This window comes from Phascolarctos cinereus, unplaced genomic scaffold, assembly GCF_003287225.1.
Source record: "Phascolarctos cinereus isolate Bilbo 61053 unplaced genomic scaffold, phaCin_HiC Scaffold_4;HRSCAF=312, whole genome shotgun sequence".
NCBI classification, from domain to species: Eukaryota; Metazoa; Chordata; class Mammalia; order Diprotodontia; family Phascolarctidae; genus Phascolarctos; species Phascolarctos cinereus.
This window is the reverse complement of record NW_027555847.1, coordinates 216,038,083-216,061,504: the sequence shown is the minus strand read 5'-3', so window position 1 is coordinate 216,061,504 and position 23,422 is coordinate 216,038,083.

The window sequence follows — 23,422 nt, the reverse complement described above, 5'->3', positions numbered from 1 at the left end:
GAAAGACAAACGACAGTCCCCATTTTAAGGAACTCGTAGCATAATGTGGGAGACTGCACATGAACAACTATGTACAAACAAGCTATATACAGAATAAATTGGAAATAACCAATTTATCCAATTTCCTTTTATAAGAAAGGCATTCTGTAGAAGGTGAAGTTTTAGCTGGGATTTGAAAGAAGCCAGGGAAAGGAGGAGGCAGAGATGAGGAGGGAGATCATTCTGGGCAGTGGGGTCAGCAGATGAAAATGCCCAGAGTGTGGAGACGGAGAGTCTTGTGTGAGGAGCAGCAAAGAGATTACTGTATCACTGGATGATGGAGTATGTGGGAGTAGAGATTATTGTTGTTCATCCTTTGTTTTTGAAGGAGATCAATGACATCATGGGGAGATATTTTGACTTGTGTATGAGTTGGATTTAAGTGAGGCAGAATTATGCACAAAGCTGTCAGCCTCACTCTCTCTCCCAGAGTTGTTAGTCCAGTGGCAAGACAAAACTCAAGATGACTGGTGATGGTCCAGGATGCAGTGGATGACCTTGGTGTCTTTGATGTCTGACCAAGCCCTAAGTGCTACAAAGTGCCTGCTTCAGCTGCCTCCATGGCCTTTGGAATAATTTTTTTTCATTTACCCATTCCACTGGGGGAAATCTTCATGTTTGGGGTAGACACCCCATCTAACTCATTGATGGGTTTGAGATCTGTTGGTTACTCTCAACCTGGTTTAGTCCATCTACTGAGACAATTTTACCAGGGTGCTCATGCTACAACTTCTTGGAGCTGCAGGTAAGAGTTGGGTGAGAGATGGACACTAAAGTGGATGAGCAGCCCTGAAAAGGGCTCAGCAAGCCCTCATGCCAGATGTGCTACTCCTTCTTGAACACCCCATACATGGGGTTTGGGATGAGGTCTAGGAAGACTGTAAAGATTGCAGGGGGCCAGGTTGTGAAGTACTTTGAATATCAAACAAAGCACTTCATCTTTTTCACAAGAGTGGCTTGCTTCCTGTCATATAACATTATATTTCTGTCAGAAGCAAAACTGCCTAAGATATTAGTCTCAATTGAGTTAAATATAACACTGCTTATACTGTCAAAGCGCCAAGTCATTGGACATAACAGAACTGATTCTTTGTTCATCTCAGATGTCCGCCTATTTTCCACACGTAGCAAAAATAGCTATTTTTTGGGAGATGATCAATTCTTATATACATTGTCTTTCCTAATATTGTATGCAGTGGATCTTCTTCTTATCCCTATTCTGGTCCATTCATTTTCCACTGCTTCACAGCCTTGTCACCACCATTGTGTTAGACAGAAGTGGGTACATATCCTAGTATAATTTTTTTAAAAAGATCCCTCACATATTTGTAAAGCACGGATGCATTCTTAGTCAGATTCCACATTCTCAACTCTCCTTCACGTACTCCACGAAGCACAGTCATCAGCAACCTGAATTTTTACAATGGTGCTTCCTCCATCTCTATGGGCATGAAGAGAAGCAAAGAATCACTTTCCAAATACTCATTTGACAGCATTTAGAACCTTTGTACATTCTTGTAGGACTTCAAAGAATACAGTGCAGGATCATGTTTACTTGTTTTTTCACCCTCACCTTAAATTCATTTATATGAATAAATATAGAGCGAACAAATACAAAATAGTTAAATGAAATTCAGTTTTGGAGGGAGGGCACCAATAGTTGCTGGGATCAGGCTATCAATCAATTAATCATATTAATTCATTAAGGGTCTATCATTTTCCAGGAACTGTACTGAGTACTAGGGATACACATACAAAGAATGAAACAATCCCTAATTACAAAAAGTTTACATTCTAATGGGAAGGATGATTAGTACATATATGAATATATGCAACATAAATATAATGTGAAGCCCAAGGCATTTTGTATGCTGCTACACATAAAGGGAGACATGACTCCTGATTGACAGAGAGAATGCTGAGCTATTGCTGTATACTTGCAAAAGAGATTTACAAAAATATTCCCAGACATTCTTCAGAGTGACATATGGACAGAGTACCCTTCAGTGAGACTGTGGAAAGAGAGATAGATTTTGGAACGGCAGACATGCTTGGAAAGCCAGCCACATCATGTCTCTGGATTTGAGATTTTGGAAACTGCTGAGAATGGACCTCCTGTGGGTGAGATTGTTCTTTATCTCTCCAGATTTGAGCTCAGCTCTTATTTCACTGCCAGCTGAAGAGCTCATTCATCTTATGTATTCTTTGGTATATTCTAATCAATATAACATCTCATATTTCTGTTGGCTGTTTTGCTTGGATAAATAACTTGACTCAATATTTACTATCTGTGCTGCTCTCTTGTGGAACAAATATTTAGTGAGAGGGAGCTAAGTTGGTGAGTGTAAACTAAGAGCTACCCTCCTTAAGAGTGATCAGGGAAGTGATTTTTGTTCTAAATTCAAAGTCCCCTAGACTATCAATATTTAAGGGGAACAGATAAATATATTCATACTCCTCTCAGAGACTGGAGGAAAGAGTACTCAGGCTTAGGTACTCCTGGGTCATACCTACCTCCTCCCTCCTCCCCAGCTAGCACAGTTCATCACTCTCTGAAGAGGCAGACCAAACCTTATGTATTCATGCCACCCATGAGCGGCATGTCTATATTTCGATAATTCACATGGGCACATACATTACACATAAATATATACAAAGTAGTTAAATACAAGGGAGGGCATTAGCAGTTGTAGAAAGGTGCTATTTGAGCTGAAGAGAAGAATAAGGAAGGAAAAAAAAAGAAAAGAGAAAATGGAAGGAGAGAGGATTCCAGGGATTCTTGTCCATCACCCAAAACTGGAGGAATAGGTAGAGGAGAATTCAGGAGTAGAGATTCTCTAAGACAGGGAGGATCACCTGCCTTTTCACAAAACAGATGTTGTGTCCCTGCACGTATCCCTGGAGGCCAACAGTGACTCTGAATGTCAGTGGTATTCGGGCATTAAAGGGAAAAGCCATGTTAACACCTCTATAATATGCATTTTATTATTTAATAAAAATTACTCTTTGGAACTAATTCTGAAAGGGTGACTTCCCTTCAGGGCAATGCTGTGTGGGGCTGGCTATTATTTGTCATTTCCAAATTGCTCATAAAAATAATTGTCCTTGAAATTGGCCATTTGTGGTTCTAATAAGGCCTTGCACGTGAGTGACCAACTGCCCTTGAAGCGACTGCTACAGGTGATTGCTTGAGTGCCACTTTGAGTGCCTCAGACTCTCTTGGGAGGGAGGAATAGTCTGGAGGATAACCCTTCCTGATCCATCCAACAAGTTTGTCCTCCTATTTGATAGGAGAGGGGGGAAGAAAATTGGAGGGGGTGCTGCTGCTTTATGTAATTGATTTGCTGCTGCCATGGGACAATAACAATAAGAAGATTTAGGGCAAATTATTTGTCTCCCACAAATTTCTCTACTTTTTAGCTTCTAAGAAGTGGGAAGGATTAAAAAGTTAACATTTGTAAAAAAAATTTAGAAAAGGAAAAGTGCTAAGTATTATTGGGAGCAGGTGCAGGTTAGAAATCCTAAATAAAAGAAAACACCCTCCAAAAGAAAGAAGGGTTACTTTGAACTGGCTTTTTTTTCCAGGTAGGTCCTAAAATGTCACCATATGTCTGAGCTGGAAGGGATTGGAGACATTGAATTCAACCCCTTTTCATTTTTCAGATGAAAAGTTTTCACAATCTAAGGCACAGTCTCTAAAAACCTTTTCTCTGAGAATACTTTCCATATGCTCCATATATATCTATATATCTATATATCTATATCTATATATCTATATCTATATCTATATCTATATCTATATCTATATCTATATCTATATCTATATCTATATCTATATCTATATCTATATCTATATCTATATCTATATCTATATCTATGTCTATATCTATCTTGTGGGGGCCATATCCAGTTGTCCTGATCTATATCTTGTCACTGGACCCAGATGGCTCCAGAAGAGAGAGTGAGGCTGGTGACTTTGTACAGCCCTCCCTCACTAAAATCCAAATCACTTACAAGTCATGGCATCACCTCGCTGATGTCATGGTCCTCTTTGAGAATGAAGGATAACTGACAATATATGCAGGGGTATGTTGGTCAATGTTTAACAACTGGATCTCTGGGGGAAAATGTATGCATGACATGCTTTTAAATTTAATCTTCATCATCAACATTTTCTCCAATACTTGCTTGATAAAACAAGCCTTAACTTGTAGTGTTTACCAATTTCCGATGTGTAAATGCTCACGCTTAAAATTTAACAATTGGCTCTCACTGGAACTGGCCTAGCACACCTCTGCTTGTCACCTCCCTGGTTCAGACCCTTGATACTTCACATCTAGTGAATATAGTCTTCTCATTCATCTTCCTACTTTCATTTCTATATCTATTATCTAATATGCTTACATCATAGGAATCTCCCTACTGACTTTGCATAATGTCCCTACCCTCAAGCCTTAAATGACTCTTTACTGTCTAAAGGGTAAATTTTGTTGCTGTTCAGTCATTTTGGGGTTTTCTTGGCAAAGATCTTGGAGTGGTTTGCCATTTCCTTCTCCAGTTCATTTTACTGGTAAGGAAACAGAGGCAAACAGAGTGAATGACTTGCCCAGGGTCACCCAGCTAGTATGTATCTGAGGCTGGGTTTGAACTCAGGTCTTCTTGATTCCATGCCCCAAGCACCACCTAGCTACCATAATCTGACATTCAAGGTCCTCCACAATCATCTTTTCTATATACCACTATTCCCCTTGATTCTGGTTCACTGGTTTCTTCATTCTCCCCCATGCCTGACCAAATCTCATCTAACTTTCAAGACCTAGGCCAATTTTACTTTCTTTGAGTAACTCTCCCTGACTGCCCAACCTACACTTCTTTCTCCCTACTCAGAACTCTGAAATGGCATAAGCATCTATCCCACTCAGTTGAAAATCATTCTTAACTAACTTCAACTTACTTCTTTTTAATGTCCTATCTCCCTAATGAGGTTGTGAACTTCTCAAGAGAGGTGCTGTGTCTTATATATTTCAATTCAATTCAGTAAGTGTTCATTAAGTCCCTACTACGTCCTAGGCACTGTGCTAGGGATGCAAACATGAAACCAAAACATCCCCTGTCCTGTAATATAGATTAGAGTACATATTTACTTCTTTATTGTCCATAGTGCCTAGCAACGGGCTAGACATGCAGTAGGTCCTTAATGAATATTGTTTTATTGAACACAGAGTCACTTGGCAAACACCTTTGACTCCCCCCATCAGAATACATACCCATACACATTTACCTCTCAGGACATTTCTGAATTTAGACTTAAGTCCACGAATAAAGAGCATGGGAAAGACCACTAGACACCATTTCTGTGCCCCAAAAGGCTACAGGGCCAAAGTTTGTGGCACAGTATCACCCATGTTGGGACAGCTAGATGTCGCAGTAGGTAGAGTACTAGGCCTGGAGTTAGGAGAACCTGAGTTCAAATCTGGCCTCAGACACTTACCAGCTGTATGACCCTGGGCAAGTCACTTAATTCTGTTTGCTCTGTTTCCTCATGTAAAATGAACTAGAGAAAGAAATGGCAAACCACTCCAGTATCTTTGCCAAGAAAACCCTAAATGGGATCACAGAGTCAGACATGACTAAAAGACAGCTACTACCTGGATTCCAAATTGCTGGGTTCTAATCCTAACTCAGTCATCAAGTACTTGTGAGATTCTGGGCAAATTATAATCCCTCTGGGCCTCAATTTTATAAATTGTGCAATGAGAGGGTTGAACCGAATGGTCTTGAATGCATCTTGTGGCTCTAACTCTATGCTTCTATGACTCTATGTAAACTAGCATCAGTACAACAATTGGTCCTTACTTCTCTTCTAGGGAAAATGGGTTTAAAACGGCAACTAAACTGAACCCCCAAAAGAGAGTATTCCAACATTAAGAGATAGAAGGGATGATAGAGATAATCTAATCCAAGCTCTTAGTTTTCTAGATGATGAAGCCAAAGTCTAGAGAGATTCAGATTCAGATTTCCAGTGTTAGATATGTAGTAAATTGAAGGGCTGGGATTTGAGCCACGTTTCCTCAGCTTCAAATCCAATGCACTTTCCATTATACTATAACAAACATCAACCAGATTCTCTATTCTGAGATCTCTTTCCTCTCCTGAATCCAAATCAATACCCAAGTCCTACACCAAGCCAACATCTCCTTCTTTCAACATTTCTATTCTCTCAGTCTCATTGCATTTTAATCCTTAAATATTCCTTAGTATTCCATGGTAAGCTTCCAGGAGCCTTGCCATGGTCATTAAGTCAATTTATTATTCTTTTCTCTTTCTAATGTTGCTCCCTCCCATGACTGTGTGGCACTTTTCTGTGGAATAGAGGCTAATGGGGTAGATACCAAATAGGCCACTGCTCTGCCCTACCTTCGAAATACAATTCTTTCATCCTGTGGCTCAATGGTGGCCGTTACAACATCTGGCTCTCTATTGCTTCTTAAAGTTTCAGGATATCTGGTCCCCATTATCTGGCCTTTTCCCAAAACACCCTTGTTTATGGCCTTGAGCCTTTGATCTGTCTATTCAAAGAAGGATCATAGGAACACTTGAACCCATAGCCTCATTTTTCAAGCCTTAATAGAAACAAAGAAGTAGTTCTCATCTTTCGGTGCGATGACCACACCCAGATAACAGTGGCCTAAGCTGCTATTCCATTTTGAGGTTCAAAACTCCTCATAATAATTCTCTGAGCCCCCATGATGGGTCTTCCCCTTTAAACCAGACCACTTTATGTCATTTCTTCATATCAGAGTGAAAATAAGAAAAATTTACTTAGGTTGGGACATCAGAGGGCATTCATCTAGTCCACTCTCCTCATATTACAGATGAAGAAATTGAGCCCCAGAGAGGTTAAGTGAACTGCCCAGAGTCACACAGATAATAACTGGCAGAACCAGAATTCCAACATGGGTGCTCTGGCACCAAAACCCATGTTCTTTCCACCCTACCAGTCTGAGCGCCCAAGAGCAATGCCAACATTCAAGCTACAGCTGTGGACCATAGATGCTTCTCTACTCTTCATTACTCTATTACTGAAACAACCATCTCATTCCACCACCCCATAAGCAATAGCAGTTCTTGCACCCCTTCCCATGAAACTTGTTCTGACTTGTGGGTCCAAACAGAAAAAAAAACACTTCCAGAGGCCAGCATTTCCCATTCTTTCCCCCCTCCCCCGACCTCGCCTACATAAATTAAAATCACTCTAGAAACAGAAGAGTTGAGGCAGAACCCTGTAATCATCCACTTGTGAAACCACACAAATTAACCAGGTTAATAATTAATACAGGCAAACCCAGTGCCCAAGCCTTGAAATTGGTAGCTGCCTAGGCTGGTTTTTATGGCTGCCCTTTGAACAGTCAGAGATTCCATTTTATTGGGTGGCAGCCTGGCGGTGGTCTCCCTCTTTGTTTTTTGAACTCTGGAATTTTTATGTGTGTGTACACACACACACACACACACACACACACACACACACACACACACATACACATACACACACACGCACACACACACTCACACAGATGCATACATTCTTTTTTTTTTCTTTCTTATTTTTTTCTTCCTTCTACTCTGTGGAATATAACCAAACCCATTTATAGCAATGAGAGAAATGCCTTGCTAAGGATTTTATAGTTATGGTGGCTATAGGCCCCAAGCTGCACACACTAATAACACTCTAATTTTATGTCATTAGTTAACAAGAGTTCTTAGGTTTTTCTTGTGCAACATCTCAGATTTAATTACATGGCTAAGTCTCAAATGGGCATGTCAAACATGGATTATGTATTTTTAAAATATATATGGTGTGTAATTACTATTAACACTGGCCTCTCCTGCTCTTAATAGTATCCCAAGATAGAGTCTGCTGGCAATTACAAGTAGCCCTTATTAAAATATGTGCTGCCTCCCGCATCAAATAAAATTAATCAGTAACAAGCTGTCACAGTATTAGGTCATTTCCCCACATATGGTAACTCAATGAACGCCTTATCTGATGGGCTACTATGTAAGACTTTAGGAATTCTCCTCATATGTATCTCTATGTTATTTTGGGTTGTGGTGCATCTGAACTTGCAGTCATAGACCCTGAGTTTGAGTCCTGGTTTTTCCTGTTACTATTCATGTGACCTGGGGCAGTCCACTTACTAGACCTCAGTTTCTTCATCAGGAAAATGAAGGGTAGATTAGATGGCTTCCATCTCCATAGAGTGGTATCTGGCACTTGCTTCTACTAGTTCTGAAGAAAAAAGATGCTCTGAGAGAAAGCATGGAGGCCATTAGGAGAAGCCAACTGATGAATCTACCCCTGCCCCAAGCTTGGAATGTCCAGCCCTCTAGTGCTCTGCTTCTTGGAATCCCTAATTCCCTTTAACATTCAGCTCAAGAGCCTCCTTTTTGGTCCTCTTAGCTGCTACTCCTTGCCCCACCAGTATCACTTAGTGTTTATTATGTAGATCTTTTTATAAATGTGTATTGTCTCTCCCAATAAAATGTAATCTCATTGAGGGCAAGTACTGTTGCATTTTTATCTTTGTATCTCCATGCTTAATACAGCGCCTAACTTATAGTTGATTGTTGTTCATCATTCTTAAAGAGGACCAAAATGACATTGCTATGTTGGAGTCAAGGTACAATGTGTCCAAGTGTGGCTGATCAGAACAATGGGGGCTATCTCCAATCTTTCTGATCTATATCTTGCCGCTGGACCCAGATGACTTCAGGGAGAAAGTGAGGCTGGCGACTGCTCAGCCCTCCCTCACTTATATCCAATTCACTTGCAAGTCATGGCATCATCTTCCTGATGTCATGGTCCTCTTCGAGAATGAAGGACAAAAAACCAACAAGATCAGAACAATATGAGCTTAGAACACTCTACCACAGGTTAGACACAAATAGTCCACATATGGGCTAACTTGTAGTAGAGGCTTAATAAATGTTTTCTGATTGATCGACAAATGGTTATTTATCCTGGAAAAGAAAATGTGAGGAGAAATCTGATGATGACGTTTAACTGCATCTATCATGAGTATGATTGATAAACACAGTCCTCGGTTTCTCTGAACCGTGTTTTCTAGTGAATGTTTTTAGTGGTTACCTTTCAGCAGAGCTCTAAGGCCCCACCTTCTTGAGATTTGGCACCTGTGTTGGTGTAAACTCATGAAAAAGAAAAAACTGAGAAGTGCTAAGGTTAAGAGATAGTTGTGGGAGAGAGAGGTGGAGGTGTGGAGAAAGAGGACTGGCTGCCAAGTTGGGGTACCCTTCAAGATATAGGTAGCTATTGATATTTCCCCTCAAGCATTGCCACTTGAGGCTTGGTTACCTAGGATTTGGAAATAGGGAAAAGGGAGAAGGTGGCTTCTGAAGAGATCATGTGTTGCATATTGTTTGCTATTTGTAGTTTTGTGTTTCCTTGCTATCAAAATGGTTCCTATTTCAAGAAAATTACTCTTGGGGCAGGTAGGTGGTGCAGTGGATAGAGCACCAGCCCTGAAATCAGGAGGACCTGAATTCAAATCCGGCCTCTGACCAAACACTTGACACTTACTACTTGTGTGACCCTGGGCAAGTCACTTAACCCCAATTGCCTAAAAGCTAAAAAAAAATCATTAAAAAAAGAAAATTACTCTTGTTCTTATTATAATGTGAACTCATGTGACAAATTGTGACTGCATCTTTTGGTGGTAGCCAAGGCCTAGGGGGAAAAAAAAAGGTGTTCAGTGATGGGAAGATTGCTAAATAAGCTGCAGCTCATGAATGTTGTGGAATATTACTGTGATATAAGAAGCAACAAATATGGAGAATCCATGGGAAGACATATGAGCTGATGCAGAGTGAAATAAACAGCATCTGGAAAGCAATATACTCGGTGACACTGACAATGAAAAATGATATGATACTAAATGATGTGTGATTGTAGTTGTGATTAAGTTTAACTCTGGAGAAGAGTTGAAAAAAATGCATCTTTAAGAGCACCTATCTCCCAAGGTTAATATGAACATCAAATGAGATATTTCTAGAGTGGTTAGCACGGTGGCTGACATGTAGTAGTAGGTGCTTAACAAATGCTTATTTTCTTTTCTTCACTCCTTCCTCTGTCCTTCCTTCCCTCTCTCATTTGCTTCCTTCCTTCTTCCATTTCTTCTTTCCTTCCTTCCTTCATTTTTTCTTCTTCCTTTTCTCCCTCCTTCCCTTCCTTCTTTCCTTTCTTCTTTCCTTTCCATCCTTCTTTCCTTCAATTTTTCCTCCCTCCATTGCTTCCTTCCTCTCTCCCTCCTTCCCTTCCTTTACCCCTCACTCTCTTCCTTTTTTCCTCCCTCCCTCTGTCCCTGACTTCCTCCTTCCTTCCTTCCTTGCTTCCTTCCTTCCTTCCTTCCTTCCTTCATTCCTATCTATTTTGCAAAGGTAAGGGACATTGAAGGTGAAATATTGCAAATTATAGTACATATTATTGGCTTACTATGTTCCAAAAGTGGAGCTATAGGTTCCAATTGCAATGTGAGAGGTTTAAGCTACACATCAGAAACTGTAAGTAAACAGACAGTTTGAGGTAGATGTGGATCCTCCTCCAGAGAGTTTCTAATTAATCTAGTCACAGATATGTTCAAGTTGAAAAGTATTTTAAAATGTTGTAGTGTGTGCTTAGCACTCAGTGGGTTCTAGAAGGAAAATAAAAGCCACAATTCCTGCCCAGAGAATCTTATCATCTAATTAGAGATATAAGATAAAGGGAGAGAGGTGTAGTAGGGAATAAATGATCTCTCAAAGTCCATACTAAAAAACCTTTAAGTGGAAGAGACTTCATTGGCTATCTAATCCAGTCCCTTTCATTTTACAGTTGAGGATACTAAGAACAAGAGAGGTTAGCTGGGTGATCTGACCAAGATCACATGGGTAGCATACATCAGAAGCAGCACCTGAGCTCACTTTCTTCTGTATAATACTCTTTCTTCTATGTCACCTTCCCTTCCTATGTAAAATATAAACTGAGAAATGTAAGTGAAAGGTCACATTTGCTAGCACTCACTCCTCCTAAAGGGATTTGTCTTTTGACACGTCATTTATATTCCTACCAGTCGAGAAAATTGTGTAGGTAATTTTCCTTCCAACCTTGGCCTGCCCAGAACTTCTGGACACATTCAGTGACCTCTACCCCTGGAGCTCAGGTCCTTTCTGACTTGTTTTCCAGAAACCCCTTAGTCCCCTCAGGCCAGCTCTGGAGCAGAAGAGTAGTATTCCTGATACACTTAGACTTATGGTCTCCATGGGGTCTCTTAGATTGGTTAGTTTTCAGGATATTGGCCAAGTGGGCCCCAAAGATAAGTCTGTACCATTAGGGTTCTCATGCAGAGCCAGGAACTGTCACACTGCTCAGGATTCACCAGCCATGCAGAAGAGACAAATTCCAGAACACTCTAACAGAACTGGGGAACATCAGAAGGTGAGAACTGTTCTCACCATTTAATTGTTTTCCTGTTTCAAAAAGTGCCTGTCAAGGTCAGACTCCCCCAGAGGGCAGTTGGCATTTACTCAGGGACCTGTGGGAGAACCTTTGTTTTTTTGTACTTTTCCAGGGAAAAGGAGAAGCCTCAGCACCTAGAAACTCAGCCTAATGGCTATTTTATATATTATAGGAATCTTGCTTAGCCTACTTTGTGAAACTCATTCAATCATAATGTTGCCTATATGTTTTAGTAGTACACAGGAAACTTTTTCACTCAAATCTGCAAATCTTTGTTGGGGGAGGAAAGACATGACCTTGAAGCCAAATCTGATCCACAGGGAAAAGGAATTTGTCATTGAAGTTTCATAACTGCAGTGAGAATAGACTTTAAACCCAAAATTTCTAGGTTGCTTTCCATCAATCAACAAATCAATTAGGTATTTATTGAGTGTCTATAACATGCTTCAAACCACTGTACTGGGCACAGTGGGTGATGCCAAGAATCTGGGTGTGGCGATAAGACAGAGAGACATAAATATGTATATAGCATCATAACTCTAGATCCACATGGGCCCTCAGAAGCCACTTAGTCTAATCTCCTTTTTTATAAATGAGGAAACTGAGCCCTAAGCAGGTTAAAACATGATTAGACAGATCATAGGAACATAGCTTTAGAGTTGGAAGGGTCTTTAAAAGTCATCTAGTCCAATCCTTCCATTTTATAAATGAGGAAACTATGGCCCATGGAGATGAAGGTAATTTACAAATCACCCAGACTCTAGTAAGCACTAAGGTATCTGGGAGTATTTGAACTCAGGGCTTCTCACTTCAAAGCTAGTGCTCTTAAAATGAACACACAAAGGTAATTCTGAAAAGCAATGCATGGACCACCCAATTGAGTGGTACAGTGGTGACTGTAGATTTCATATTTCTCTTCTTAAGCCTTCTCCTTTCTTCTTAAAATGATGCAGCTGAGTAATGGGAGAAATCATTGTAGTTTGTGGCAATCAGAAGAGGCATTATGTTAGAAATGAAACTTGAGCTGGGCTTTGAGGGAGATGTTAGACCAAAAATGACAGTGGAAGGTGTGGGAGATGAAGAAATTTCCAGTGAAGAAGACTATATGAGCAAAGGACTGGGAGAATCAAGCCATCCCTTGGTGGGAGAGCTGGAGTAGAAGATTCCTGTCTAGCAGTAATGGGATAAAAATCTTGGAAGAGTAAGTTGAGGCCAGATTGTAGAGTGTCTTCTATGACAGCTTAAGAATTTGAACTTGATAGAGAAACAATGATAGATTCTGGGCAAGGGAGTTGTCTTGTGTTCATCCTTCATTCTCAAAGAATACCAATGACATGTTGAGGGTAATATCTTGACTTGCACGTAAATAATGCTTTGGCAAGATTTATATGGATTCTCATGTTCAGTGGCAACTTATGTCCTGTTCAGAAACCCCATGGGGCCAAATTTGTACTTTGGAGAGAATGAGGGGTATAGCAAGGTTATCTGGAAAGCCCAGTGTCTTTGGGGTCAGGGGACTTTAGTTCAAATCTTGCCTCTGATTCTTATTAGCTATATAGGCAAGTCACAACCTCCCTAGACCTCAGTTTTCCCATCTGTGAGGCAGCTAGGTAGTTGAGTCGATAGAGTATTGGCCCTGGAGTAGGGGAAGACTGGAGTTCAAATCTGGCTTCAGGCACTTACTAGCTGTGTAATCTTGGACAAGTCATTTAATTCTGTTTGCTTTAATCTACTGGAGAAGGAAGTGGCAAATCACTTCAGTATCTTTGCCAAGAAAACCCCCTGGATAGTATGGTCCACAGGGTCATGAAGAGTCAGACGCAACTAAAGGAGTGAACAATAACAACAACAAAATGAGGGGGTCAGATCATGTGACCTCTGAGGTTTCTTCATGTCCTAGATCTCTGAAACTTTCGTATTAGATAACTTGTAGCAAAACTGATTGTGTTTTATTCCACTGAAGCATGCAGATTGTGTTGTGGAATCAGCTTGGTGGAAAGGAAAGACACAGCTGAATATTGGTGTAAGGGTGGGGGGAGGAGGTGGAGCCAAGATGGTGGAGTGAAAGCAGTGACTTACTTAAGATCTCCCCCAAAGCCCTCCAAATACCTGTGAAAAATGGCTCTAAACAAACTCTAGAGCAGCAGAAACCACAAAAAAGACAGAGTGAAACAAATTTCCAGCCCAAGACAATCTGGATGGTTGATTGGAAAGGTCTATCATGCCAGGCTAGGAGAGAAACACAGTTCAGCATGGGTGTGCAGGCAAAACAGGCCTCCATGAACCTGGAACAGGACTAAAAGGACTGAATCACGGACAGCTGTGCTGATTTCCAGACTTCTCAACCCACAAACATCAAAGACAACTGAGAAGTTAGTAGGAAAGGTCTGTGGCCATGGTAAGAGAGAAGCTCGGTCCCAGCCCCAGGACCAGCACAGCCCTGGGGTGGCGGCTGCTGCCAGAGCTCTCAGCCCACAGACTGAGGGGGAATCAAGTGGCTGATCAGAAGGTGATTGCTTTGCTGGTGCTGAGGCAGGATTCTCTTGCTTTGCCTGTGCTTGGATTTGGGTTGCAGTTCTGGGTGGTGGTCCTGGGGCAAAGAGGAGTGCTGGCATGGTGGAACTTGTAATAGCAGTGAAGAGAGAATCCTCCTCACAGTTCCAAGGCAGAAAAGAGTGCCTGTGGCACTCACAGACCAGAGCACAGGCCAGGAAAGGAGTAAACACCTCACCCTTGATCATACCACCTTGGATAAACAGAAAATTTAGAGGTCCCTAGAAATATCTCTGAAAACAGGTGCACAAAACCCCTGAAGCTTAGGACACTACATTCTCCACACTGGAAGCAGACCCCTACCTTAACAAAGAGTTTAAAACTCAAGAAATTGACTGGAAACATGAGCAAATTGCACAAAAGAAGTTAGACCATAGAATCTTTCTTTGGTGACAAAGAAGATCAAAACATACAACCAGAAGAAGACAACAAAGTCAAAGCTTCTACATCCAAAACCTCCAAGAAAAATATAAATCAGTCCCAGGCCATGGAAGAGCTCAAAAAGGATTTTGAGAAGCAAATAAGAGAAGTAGAGGAAAACTGGGAAGAGAAATGAGAGTGATGCAAGAAAATCATGAAAAACTAGGCAACAGCTTGCTAAAGGAGACCCAAAAAAATACTGAAGAAAGTAACACCTTAAAAAATAGCCTAATCCAAATGGCAAAAGAGGTCCAAAGCCAATGAGAACAATGCCTTCAAAAGCAGAATTGGCCAGATAGAAAAGGAAGTCCAAAAGCTCACTGAAGAAAATACTTTCTTAAAAATTGGAATGGAGCAAATGGAAGCTAGTGACTTTATGAGAAATCAAGACATTGTAAAACAAGACCAAAAGAATGAAAAAATAGAAGGCAAAGTGAAATATCTCATTGGAAAAACAACTGACCTGGAAAATAGATCCAGGAGAGATCATTTAAAAATTATTGGATTATCTGAAAGCCACAATGAAAAAAAAAGCCTAGATATCATCTTTCAAGAAATTATCAAGGAAAACTGCCCTGATATTCTAGAATCAGAGGGTAAAATAGAAATGGAAAGAATGCACCAATCACCTCCTGAAAGAGATCTTCAGAAGAAAACTCCTAGAAATATTGTAGCCAAATTCTAGTGTTCCCAAGTCAAGGAGAAAATATTGCAAGCAGCCAGAAAGAAACAATGTGGAAACACAATCAGGATAACACAAGATTTAGCAGCTTCTACATTAAGAGACCAGAAGGCTTGGAACATAATATTCCAGAGGTCAAAGGAGATAGGATTACAGCCAAGAATTACCTACCCAGCAGTACTGAGTATAATCCTTCAGAGGAAAAAATGGATATGCAATGAAATAGAGGAATTTCAAGGATTCTTGATGAAAAGACCAGAGCTGAATAGAAAATTTGACTTTCAAATACAAGACCCAAGAGAAGCATGAAGAGGTAAACAGGAAAGAGAAATCATAAGGGACTTATTAAGGTTGAGCTATTTGCATTTCTACGTGGAAAGATGATATTTGTAACTCATGAGACCTTTGCCAGTATTAGGACAGTTGGAGGGGAAAAAAGTTATATGTACTGATAGATAGATAGAGGGCACAGGGTTAGTTGAAGATGAAAGTGTGATATTTGGAGAATAAAATTAAGGGGTAAGAGAGGATTATAATGGGAGGAGAAAGGGAGAGGTAGAATGGAATAAATAATCTCACATAAAACAGTTAAGAAAAGGCTTTTAAAGTGGAGGGGGAAGTGGGAGAAGGTGAGAGAGAGTGAGTGAATCTTATTCTCATTGGATTTGGCTTAAGGAAGGAATACCATATATACTCAATTAGGTACGGAAATCTATCTCACCCTACAGGAAAATAGAAGGGTAAGGGGATAAGAGAAGGGGGTGGGAAGTAAAAGGGAAGACAGATTAAAGGAAGGGGTATTCAGAATGCACACCATCTTGGGGTGGTGGAGGGATGAGATGGGGAGAAAATTTGGAACTCAAAAATCTTGTGGAAGTGAATGTTGAAAACTAAAAGTAAATTAATAAATTAAAAAAAGGAAAAAAAAAAAGAAAAACTGTGCCCCAGAAAAACAAAAAAGAAGAAAAGGTGTGGAGGGGGGGAAGGGAAGACTGAGAATACAGGGTACTGTTCGGTTTATTTGTTTTTAATCTTGTCTTTAAACACTTCCTGCTTAATCTCCCTCTGAGCAGAAGTTAGTTCTGAGGAACCGAGGTAACAAAGGCCCCAAAGACAAGAAGATAAATGGGTCTGGGGAATGCAAAGCTCTTTGCTTAGCCACCTTAAGTACTTCACTCCTCGGAAGCTGAGAATTAAGTGAATCAGCCTTTTGAATGAGGATGTGTAGAGTGATACTAACTCAAGACAGATAAATATAAACGTGTCTTATGTGAGGCTTGAAAACATGGTGAAAACACACTATAAATTGTTATGTTATAAATACAATCATACCATCCATTGTAAAGTACGGTGCATCTTCCCCATTATGTCTTGAAGTTGCTCACTGTCTTCCCTAAGGATGGAAACTGTAACTAGGGAGGGATAAGTTGTGTTTTGTCTCAGGACACCAAAATGTATAGTGTGCTGATATCAGATAAATTCTTTTAGCATTGTAGAAAAAACTACATTTAGTACCTAGAGATTTTTGATTTTGTTTTAAATCTGTTTTTGTTGAGACTTGTGATTTCACTGATATGGAGAAATGTCAGTGAAGAAACCCTCTTCATCACAAATGCATCTATATTCCTAGGGGCTGTCTCCAGTTGTCCTGATCAATATCTGGCCACTGGATCCAGATGGGTCAGGTGGAGAAAGTGAGGCTGGTGACCTTGCAAAGCCCTCCCTTACTTAAATCCAATTCACTTGAAAGGCATGGCATCATCTTCCTGATGTCAAGGTCCTCTTCAAGAACAAATGACAAACAACAACAACAATTGCCTATATTCCTAACTGCTCTATTTCTGTCAAGGGCACCACTATTGTTCTGATCATCTTGATGTATAAGTTCACAACCTTGATGTCATTCTCAACTACTCATTCTCCTTCATTTCCCAATATCTAACCAGTGACTAAGACTTTTCAATTCTCCCTCACTGATAGCATCTTGCACAAATATACTTCTCTGGGATGGTTTGAGAGAAACCTCAGAAGACTTGTGTAAATGCAGAGCGGAACAAAATCAGGGGGATAATTTGTAAAATAATAATATTGTAAAGACAAACAAATTTGAAAGGCTCTGGAATTCTGATAAACAAAATGACCAACCACAATTCCAGAGGACTTATGATGAAAAATGTTACCTACCTTATGACAGAGAGGTGATGGATTTGGAGTGCAAATTAAGATTTTTTTGTGTGTGTATGTGTGTGTGGTGGGAATGAAATCAGTTTGGGGAATTTCATTTATTTGTTTATTTGCTTACTTGATTATACAAGTTTGTAGGTAGAGTTTTATTTTTCTTGCTTTTTTTCCCCTTGTGTTTTTAGGAGTTGGGGAAGCATGAGAGAGAGAGACAGAGAGAGAGAGAGAGAGAGACAGAGAGAGAGAGAGAGAGAGAGAGAGAGAGAGAGAGAGAGAGGGAGAGGGAGAGAGAAGGTGAATCTTTATGAAAACAAAATGAAATTTAATTAAAAAAAAACAACAAATGTCCCATCTTTCCATTCAAACATCTACCATCCTAGTTCATCACTTCTTCCCTGGACTGTTGTAAAAAATCTCCTAATTTATCTTCCTGCTTCCAGCCTCTCCCTATTCCAATCCATCCTCCATCCACCGCCAAAGTCATGTTCAGAGCACATTTGTGTTCTGCTGCTCTACTGCTTTCTTATTGACTCTGTGATCAAATAGAAACTCTTCCTTGGGACATTTAAAACCCTTTATGGTCTAACCTCAGCCTACCTTTCTTGACTTATTATACATTACTCCCCTTCATATTCTCTATAGTCAAACTGGCCTGTGTTTTGTTCTCCAAAGTCAGCATTCCATGTGTTGTTAACGTGTTGTGAAGTGGAATTCCTTAAGCTCCTAATGGCTATAGAAAACTCGTGGGTCTTAAACTGTTATCTATACCCTTTCTTGTGACTCACCCAAGGTAGAAGATGGCTTGGTTGAGCCTGATATGCAAATGAGTGAACCTAAGTTGGCTCTCATATGCAAATGAGCCAACCCTCAGGTCACTTGGAAAAGATCTCTTGGATAAGGTAGATCTCTTTAACCTAGAAGAATCCTTTTTCTTGGTCCTCACGTCCAGAGCTGTAAAATTTCCTGACACGGGCATCCTGAGACCTTGTACCTTGTGTCCCATCCTCAGGTGAATGGAGATTTTATGTATCCTCCCTTACCTCTCCCCTGTCCTAACCTGGTCTTGCTTCCTTTGCTCAAGCTATGCTCTCTGTGGTAATACATTGAATTAAAACAGAGTCCTTGAGGCCCAAGCTGGCTTCTTCCTGAACTCCATGCCTTCCTAAGGCATGGAACCTTAGTCCTCTGCCCTAAACTTGGCATCCCCTTGACTCGTTGTAATGCACCATCTTCCAAAGCTATGCCTTTGCACAGGCTATAGTCTATTTCTAGAATGCACTCCCTCTTCATTTCTACTTTTAAAAATCTCTTTCTTCAAAGGGTGGCTAAGTAGTTTAGTAGATAGAGTGCCAGGCTTGGAGTCAGGATGACTCATCTTTGTGAGTTCCCTGTTTGCCTCAGTTTCCTCATCTGTAACATGAGCTGGAGAAGGAAATGGCAAATCACTCCCATATTTTAGTCAAGAAAACCCCAAATGGAGTCACAAAGAGTTGGACATGACTCAATAACAACAAATTTCTTTGAAGCTTTGCACAAAGATTACTTCTACATAAGGCCTATCTAGATTTCTTCCTCACTCTGCCACTAAAACAAACGGACAAACAAACAAAAACAAAAGCAAAAACAAAAAACCCAAAATAAAAACAAACAACCCCCCCCAAACCCCTTATCTTGCATTTACTTTTTTATGTATAAATGGCGTGCATTGATAGAATGTCATTTTCTCAAGTTTTATCTTTGTGTATATAATGCTTAGCATTACATCCAGCCCACAGTAGAAGCTTAACAAGTATTTACTGATTAATCAGTGTAAATTGACAACCAATTTGTCATTTATAGTTTTAGAAAGTTCCAGGGCAGCTAAGTGGTGAAGGGGATAGAGCACCAGCCCTGGAGTCAAGAGGACCTGAGTTCAAATCCGGCCTCAGACCAAACACTTGACACTAGCTATATGACCCTGGGCAAGTCACCTAACCCCAATTGCCTCAAAAAAAAAAGGTCCCCAGGACATCAACAAGTTTATAAATAACTTATCCAGGGTCACACAAACAGTGTATGTCAGGGGTAGAGTTTGAACTCAGGCCTTCCTAACCCTGAGGCTGGTATCTCTCCATTGTAGCCCAGTTTAAAATAGGAAACTACCAGATTATAGATTTCCTCAGCTTCCTCACATCAGCTGACACATGAATTCCTGAGCACCTTATTCAGAGCATGTTAGCCAGACACACATGAAACACCACAGAGAAAAATGGGCCAGAAAACTGCAGATCAACACAACAGAGCTGCTTTGACATTCTTGGTGAGTTTACTCTATTTATCTATCTATCTATCTATCCATCTATCTATCTATCTATCCATCCATCTATCTATCTATCTTACACAATATATATGTATATATGCTCTATCCACTGTACCACCTAGCTGCCCTGGAACTTTCTAAAACTGTAAATGACAAATTGGTTGTCAATTTACACTGATTTATACTGTATCTATGTATATATACATAAATATTTTATTTTCCCCCAATTACATGTTAAAACAATTTTTTAACTTTTTTTTAAGTTTTGAGTTCCAAATTCTATACCTCCCTCCCTCTCTCCTTCCCTTCCCTCCCTCTCCCCACCCCAACAAGGTAACCAATCAGATAGAGGTTATACTCATGTAAGACATTTCCACATTAGTCATTTGAGAGTGGACCTTTCATTTACTTCCTGACTCTTACACATAGCTCTTTGATTCCTACAGAAGGAGGTACTGGAATGGTCAATAAGCACTCTATGATTAAGGAAGCACAAGCTGGCTTTGACAAAGGAACTTGGGATTTGGAGTCACAGGATTTGGGTTTGAATTCCGGCTCTGCCGTTTACCACCCATGTGACTCTAACCTCCCTGATTCTCAGTTTTTTCTGCATCTGTAAAATGAGGAGTTGGGATCACGTGACCTCTGAAGTCTCTTCTTACTTTAAATCTATGACCATCTGAGCTGCTAGGGTACAGTCTCAGCTGTGTGCCTCTGCCCCTCTGCCTTTTACTAACAATAGAACTGAAAACATGGGCATCGTCCTTGTATCCTGGCAACAGCATGATGATAGAATCGTGCTGGAGTTTTCAAAAATGGCTTGGCTGTAAAAATTATTTTTGACCAGAAGATTGTACAAGGCCCCACCCATGCTTGCTAAGGCATTCCTCCCCCTTCATAAGCTCACTAGATGAAGGGTATAAATGTCTTCTTGAGGCAAACATGCTCAGTGTTCCCCAGGAGCACAGATTCCAGTGAAAACACACTAGATGGTGCTAGCAACAAGAAACCTAATTTTGTATTCCTCTGTATCCTTTTCTACACTCTCCTGGAACTCCCCACCAATGTAACATCAACACTCAGCACTTTTGGTGCTGTGAGGCACACTGGAGAGATTCCATGGATATGATGTTAGTAAGAACCAGGTTCAAATCCTGTGTCAGAAATTTGCTAGTTCTGTGACTCTCACCACCCACTTACACACTCTGATCCTCAGTTTACTCATCAGTAAAATGGGAATAGTAAAAGCACCTATGTCACAAGGTTATTATGAGAGAAGCAAATGAGATAATTGTATGTAATGAACTTTGTAAACCTTTTTGTTTAGTCAATTAGACATGTCTGACTTTTCATGACCGCACTGGGGGTTTTCTTGGCAAATGTGAGACAGTGATTTGTCATGTCTTTCTCCAACTTATTTTACAAATGGGGAAACTAAGGCAAACAAGGTTAAGTGACTTGCCCAGAGTCATACAGCTAGTAAGTATCTGAGATGCATTTGGATTTTGGTCCTTCTGACCCAGGGCCAGCTATCTATCCACTGAGCTGCCCTTGTAAACTTTAAAGAGCTATATTAATTTGAACTATTATTACTATTGGTCTGGAGGAAATAGGCTTATTAGATGCCAGGCATTCTTAGCTTTAGCTCATATATTTATTCTTTCCCTCACAGGGCCAATTTTTTATATCATTTTTATTACAAACTTTAGCAGCATCCATAAATATGAATATTCCTATAATAAATAACAGGAAAGGATTATATATGAAACCATAGACGTTCATCATAAACAGCTTATTTTTTAAGTATATATACATCAGTATTTCTGTATATTACCAACAGAAGTCTGTAGGAAAAGAAAAGAAGAAACATTCCATTCAAAAGAACTATAAAATATATAAAATACTTGAGTGTCTACTTATCAAGACACACACGGGAACTACATGAATACAACTATAAAAATAGTTATATAAATAAATAATAGTTATATAAAAATAGTTATAGAAATAAAGACAGACTTAAATATGTGGGGGAAATGTTTTGATAAAGCCAATATAACATAAATGACAATATTCCTTAAAATAATTTATTTATTCAGTGCCATTCCAATCAAAGCACCAAAAAAAAAATTACTTTATAAAGCTAGAAAAAAATAATAATGAAATTTTCTAGAGAAGCAAAAGGTGAAGAAATAATGAAAAAAAAAGTAGGAAGAAAGGGGCTTAGAAGTGTCAGATCTCAAACTGTACTACAAATTAGTTATCATCAAGACTATTTAGTATGGGTTAAAAAAAATCAGAGAGGGCAGAGCCATGAAGATGGAGTAAAGGCAGAGAACTCACCTGAGCTCTCCCCCAAACCCCTCCAAATACCTTTAAAAAACAACTCTAAACACTAGAGCAGCAGAAACCACAAAAAGATGGAGTGAAACAAATTTCCAGCCCAAGACAACTTGGAAAGTCAGCAGGAAAGGTTTGTTGCAGCAGGGTAAGAGAGGAGTGCAGTCCAGCACAGTGCAGATCTGGCCCCAGCAAACCCAGAACAGGCCTCAGGTCAACTGAATCACCAGTGGCAGTTTCCAGACCTTTCAGCCCACAGACTCCAAAGATGATTTGGAATGTTGGCAGGAAAGATCTGTTGCACCTGGGTGAGAGTGCAGCACAGTCCAGCGCAATCCATGCCAGCACAGCCCCAGTCCCAAGAAACCAGGAGCAGGTCTTGGAAGCCACTGAATCAGCAGCAGCAGTGGCTACTTCCGGAACTCCCAGTCCACAGATGGTAAGGGGGTCAAACAACTGGTTAGAAGGAGATAACAGGGAGTTTTTGCTAGCACTGAGGCAGGACTCTGTTGCTTTGCCCATACTAGAATCCAGGTTGCAGTCCCGGGTGGCACTCCCAGGGAAAAGAGGAATGCAAACAATAGCAGAGCTCGCAGCAGCAATGATACAGGAACTGTCCTCACAGTGCTAGGGCAGAAAAGAGTGCTTGTGGTCACTCACAGACCAGAGCACAGGCCAGGAGAACAGTAAACACCTCTCCTTAGATCATACCACCTTGGAACAACTGAAAACTTACAGGTCCCTAGAAGGATCTCTGGAAACAGCTGCACAAAACCTCTGAAGCTTGGGACAGTGCACTCTCCACCCTGGAAGCAGAGCCCTACTTTAACAAAAAGTTAAAAGTCAACTACAGGCTGGGAAAATGAGCAAACAATGAGAAAAAAAAGATTCTGACCATTAAAAGTTATTCTAGTGACAAGGAAGATCACAACACACACTCAGAAGAAGACAACAAAGTCAAAGCTCCTATATGCAAAGCCTCCAAAAAATATGAATTGGTCTCAGGCCATGGAAGAGCTCAAAAACGGTTTTGAAAATCAAGTAAGAGAAGTAGAGGAAAAATTGGGAAGAGAAATGAGTGATGCAAGAAAATAATGAAAAATGAGTCAATAGCTTGCCAAAGGAGACACACCCAGAAAAAATGCTGAAGAAAATAACACCTTAAAAAACAGACTAGGCCAAATGGTAAAAGAAGTCCAAAAAGCCAAAGAGGAGAAGAATGTCTTAAAAAGCACATGGCTTAGCCACAAAAGGCCATATGATAAACAAATTAGAGGAGTAAGGAAGAAATTATCTTTCTTATAGATAAAGGAAGAATTCATGACCAAATAAGGAATAAATGATAACAAAAGATAAAATTGACAACTTTGATTAATAAGATTAAAAAACTCATTGTAGT